Source organism: Triticum urartu, unplaced genomic scaffold (assembly GCF_003073215.2).
Source record: "Triticum urartu cultivar G1812 unplaced genomic scaffold, Tu2.1 TuUngrouped_contig_5404, whole genome shotgun sequence".
In the NCBI taxonomy this organism is placed as follows: Eukaryota; Viridiplantae; Streptophyta; class Magnoliopsida; order Poales; family Poaceae; genus Triticum; species Triticum urartu.
Window position 1 is genome coordinate 1 of NW_024116078.1, and position 5,623 is coordinate 5,623.

The window sequence follows — 5,623 nt, forward strand, 5'->3', positions numbered from 1 at the left end:
GTGAATCTACACTCTAAAATGTATTTGGATACATCTGTATGTGATCCATAGTGGAAATCTCTACCAAGACTTATATATTGGAATGGAGTGAGTATGATAGTAGTACAGTATGTTCCTTGTACTGAAGATGAGCAGGGACATTTGCAGTGTATAGGTCTATACGGTCGGTTGTGATGGACACTTTGAACCTGTTTGATTCGTAGGATCTTGTAAACATAGGAATAGGATTTCTAGTGGTCTGCCCACTTGAATCCTATAAGAATAGCAAGAAAATGCGGGGAGCTGTGTCGCCTTTGAGAGTTACATTGATATTAACAGTACCGCACCTTCACTTGAAGAGAGCTGGTATCCGAAGCCTTTCTAGCCGTACTGGCAATACTAGCACATATATTCCAGCAAGTTCCACTTTGCTGATTTTACTCTGATGCTTAAGGTTTTCCCGTTATATCTACACTATGATCTGTGTAGCTGCTTTGTGTCGCACTAGCAGCAGTCCACTCTTGAAGCTAAACACTGCAATGACTTACAAAATTGGCACCAAGGCATTGAGTGCCATTCTGGATGCAATGAGACTCATACGCTCCCCACTTGTTGATTCTTGTTTAGAATATGATCCTAATGACTATTCTAACCTCGAGGAGTCAAAGGAAGATGGCCTGTCCTGTTCACCCATCAAGGCGCCTGTTCTAATTTGGCAATGTTTTATTGATTGCGGGTATCTTGCATATGTTGTCTTGCATTTCTTCTATTTTGTTGCACCGCCATCTGCTTAGTTTACTCATCACTAGTACAAATGCTCGTGCGTTGCAATGGGCAAAAAAATTAAAATATTCAATGCATACCTTTACATAACACTTCTTATACCCAATTTTAGCAATCATCAGAAATAAAGTTACACTGACTATCGCATTTTGGGCCATGTAATTTGGACGTGAATAAGTTTGTCTGACCTACTTCAGCTCGACACTTTCATCTAATGAAAGAGTTGTGGTGCATGGAATACATCCTAGATGAACATGATTTTTTTCTATTTATTTTGAAAAGGCATTTTCTGTAAATTTGGAGAATATTTTTTGGATATTTTTTTGAAAAATAGAATTATTTTTTTGGAGACGTACATTATCTGGTTGGGAAATTGCACACTGTTTTTGTGTTCTTATATTTGATTTGCAGATGCACGAGTAAAAGCAGCAAGCTGCTGGCGTAATTGTCCTGACATTGGAAAGTCAAGATCTAGATCAAAATTACATTGTCATATTTTTTTCTAGCCGAAGGTAGATCAAGTATACTCGCTGCTACCACACACCAACATAGAGCAGCAGTGTATCACTTCGGTTAGAGGCGAGATGAGCAGTGCAGCACTTCAGCTCAACAGGTGAGATGAAGTGTTCTAAGTGCAGAATTGACATATTATTTTATACAATTCACATGAGCGATAGATCTAGCACCAGCATAGGTGGATCTATAATCATTCTTGTAAAATATGTCTTGACTTGTATCAAATATATAAACTTACTATGCAATGTGGTCAGTAAAACCAAAATGAACCAACATTGGTAAATTCAACCAGCACATTTAAGACCACTCTCCTCCACAGCTTATTGTTAAAGAGTACATATCTAGATTTTATGAAAGCTAAAAACTCATGCCATTTACAACCAACAATATCTAATGGGCCCTATTGGGTTACATCTAATGAATTATGAGGTGCGCTTTCCTTAGCTTCATATCTGAAACTACCACCATGAGCTGCCATCCAATAGAGAAGCTCCATTTTCAAAATAGCACATGTCCTGTTGAGAGAAAATGGAAGTTAGCACCAAGTACATCAATCTTGAAAAAAATAAAGTTTTCAGAGTAGGTTACAAAATCAATTTGCACAAATATATGGAGATTTTACATATCATTTTTATACTTGAGCCTATGCCAAGAGACCAATTGCGTTAAATACTTTCTCAAATCAATTTTAATTGCTAGTTTAATCATCTGTAAATCCTGGCTGTAAATCATTGTAAAACAAACATAGCTTAATCATAATTTGCACAAAGAAAAAAAGAACCTGCAACAAAGTAGGTCTAGGCGATGGCTAATGGTCTTTCGCCAAAAAGTCGATGGAGGCAACATTTTGTGTAACAACAACAAAAATTGAAGTTAAAACTCCAACAATTACCTTGTTCATACAATATTCCAGATTTTGCAAAGATGCAATCAGCATGGAGTTCAATGGAACGTGGAGCAGTTACAACAATATAGTAAATAGCGGAGTGACAGATAATCTTGAAAAGCTAACTATAGGATGCATAAGCTACTGGATGGGCCCATAGTGGAGTGATCTGGATGTTTCTTCCAAGATTATTTTGTCGGCAAGAGCAGATCAAGGCTTTAATTACTTGCTAGCAGCTAGCTGCACAAACTAAAGATTCAGGTATACAGATCAAAGAAGCGCTTGTTTACCCAATTGCCAAGAGCAGATCAAGGACTCAAGTAATTGCTAGCATTAAGTTAAGCTGGGGCTTGCTACAGCTAGCTGCACCAACTACTGATTCAGAACGAAGAGGTGCTTGCTTCAGCCTATGCTAACACACAAATTTTCCAATCAAAGCGTTGCTTACTTGCTTGCATCAATTCAAACTGCTACTTGTTGCAGCTACTTTTACAAACGAAATATGATGGCAAAATAATATAAAGTTTCATCCTATAATTATAAGTGAACTCTGGATGTGAATCAAAGATAGCTACTATAGGACATGATCCATGCTTTCAACAATTCAAGTACGCTCTAGCAATTTTCTAGCTACAGAGGCAAATCCCCACATTTGTGAAAAAAAATCATTTCTTATAAAACCCATTTTATTACATAAAAAGTAACAATCTCAGCTCTGGTTCCTACTCTAAATCATTTTAATTACAAAGTTGAATACGACGACGACTCATTCCTACTCTTGAAGTTTCTCCAAAATCACTTCCTAAATGTTCTGAACTGGAAGAGCAAGAACTCAAATCAAACAAAAAGAGACATATATTCCTCAAAAGAGAAATTTGAGGTGCTTCGCATTAATCCATATAGAAAAAGAGCAACAATCTAACAACCATATGAAGGCACCGCCCATAACTTGCTCAGGCTACTGTATAGTGTGCATTGTTCTGGAGGCCATGATCCACCCACAATAGAATCCCCGACCTTTCTTGCCCCAAAACCAGACAGAATATTATGCACACAATTATCCAAATTGCTACTAAAAGCTACCAGCCAATAGCAAGAAGAACATAAAAAAGTAAGTAATGATGGTCGATTGTAGATAGGAACAATGCAACATTCCTGCATTACTATTACAGCCCCTCAAAGTATAAGGCTTCAATGAAGAGTATAATCACCTGCAGCACAACTATACATATAGATGTGACCAATCTTCATGCCCGCTGCGTGGAACTTCTTTAATTGGAGTCGGAGCTGCTCCCACAAATCTTCACAAAGCTCTTCAAAATTTTCACATGTTATGGTGCCCCTGTAAAAAAAATAGCATGCAAGTAAACATGTAGAACCTGCACATTTTTTTCAGGTCATGATTTAAGATTACAGTTTCACTATATAATGAGAAGGGAGAGCTAAAAGCATGAGATGGGCAAGAAGATCAACCATAACATAGCAAAGCAGGCTTGTGGCAAATATAAAAAATGAAAAGCTAAGAAGCCAGCATGAATTAGTCTTGCAAGCTCCACACAATCATGAATACGCAAAGAAGATATCGTATAATATGGGTCACAAAACCCAAGATAGAATGTGAGCATGGGCACAGAATCACCTCACAAGAAGAATTTCTGTAACTCGTGATTGCTATCATATTTTTATCATAGTCATGATGCTTTCTGAAGCAACCAAGCTAGGTGCATGAGTAACAGAGAGAATCAGTACCTCAGAGAATATTAGTACTTCAGAGCCATGTGCCTTTAACTTGGGAAGACATTTATCTAACATAACCATCTTTTCCTGTAGAAAGGGAAGTAATTTTCCTCATCTCAAAGAAAAGAACCATTTTTTTCCTGTAGAAAGCATCAAGCCTTGAGGAGGCGCACCAAGGACAATGCCCTTGAGCTGCTTCAGGACTCCAAGGAGACAGCTAATACTATAGTCCGCACCAGGGTAGGGGAGGGCCGATGCCGGTGGAATCGTTGGGACGCACGACGGACACAAAAATTTACAAGTCATGTAGTTTTATATATTTTTACTCACTACAGGAGTTAGTGAATCATGAAAATGTACTCAAAGACTAAAACTGAATTCTATACACCAAATATAATTTTTAGGATATTCTGGTTTATTTAAATTGTGCACCGCAATCATCTCCGTCCTCATTGCCTCCTCTACATCTGCCAATGTCCTTGAATCCTTGGTGTCCATGGGGATCCAGTATGTCCTTCTCATCGCGTTCGACCATCATGCCCAAGACCTGTTACATGTGCCATAGAGCTCCTGAAATTTCAAAATCAATTAAAAAACTGAACATATATGTGGATTCAACGAAAGATGTCTTCGCTTGTGCTCTACGAATAAGTGATCAAGGTCTTGGCTGTTTTGTATAAAGAACACAAAGTCCTGGTAAATGATTTACAATAATGTAGCATGGCGTTCAGCTTGTTTGGGCAAGTGATGTTCAGTTTGTTCAGTTTGATCTTACCAAAAGGATCAACGTAATTCAAGACATGGGAACTCAACCAAGAATACATTGGTGCCTATCAATACGTCTCAATTGGATTTCGCCTTAAATTAGTGCAGGGGTGGCAGGGGAGCGCATGTGTGTGTACCTGTGCGTCGTTGTGATAATCGGTTCGGACGAAGTAGTGTCCTCGCCGGTGTTGTGGAGGAGGGCCTGGGTGGAGGAGATGTGTTCCGTGGATAGCACACACTCGGCCGTCAGGACAGCGCCCAGCCGGACCATCTTGGGACGACACAGGGAGACGGGGAGCGACTGCACGACGGAAAAAATTGGGAGGCCAGCAACACATTGGAAATCCATCAAGAGTTGGCCTGCAGTGTTGGAGCATATAGTCAATGTTCTCAAGATTTTGCAGAATCAACTTCTGAAGCAAAATCATACAAAAATTGAATCATTTTACACATTATGAACATTCAGAAGGAGATAACAAATGTATCATGCGTCTATTCACTGCTGCTAAAATTGTATCTAACCATTAGTTGAGTAAGTCACCAGAGAAGTTGTTATGTATATTGAACATGTACTCAAGCACTAATGAAAAATCTTCTATACAAAATTAATCACACGAGAGCATGCCCATGCCACTGAATTCTCACACGACCTGGAGGTTGCTGTTGGCCACGGGCTGAACTTATGAAGGGCATCTCTAGCAATTAGCAAGGACATGGCATACTTTTTTGCGGGGAGTAGAGGAATCCTGACACAAACCTGATCCGGTGACCGGAGCCATCGTCGGACCAGCAGTAGGTAGCCGCGCAGTCCCTATTCTCCCTTCTCTTCTCTCCATCTCACCTCGTCCCCCTCCCTTGTATCTTCTTCCCAGAAGACCGAGTCGCCACAGCCATGGAGCACCGCCGCCGCCGGCCTCCACTACGAACCGTCGGGATGGATGCCGACCTCCGCCACTT

The 5,623-nt window shown here is 39.9% G+C and overlaps 1 long non-coding RNA gene across 1 annotated transcript; it reads right to left on the reverse strand.

Annotated features, from left to right (window-relative positions):
• Positions 1-1,388: 1,388 nt before the first annotated feature.
• LOC125529177 lies at positions 1,389-4,385 on the reverse strand. Its single transcript, XR_007292577.1, has 3 exons — positions 3,914-4,385; positions 3,376-3,506; positions 1,389-1,793 (listed from the first exon to the last, which is right to left on the reverse strand). It is a non-coding gene; the product is annotated as an uncharacterized LOC125529177 (long non-coding RNA).
• Between the last annotated feature and the right edge of the window lie 1,238 nt (positions 4,386-5,623).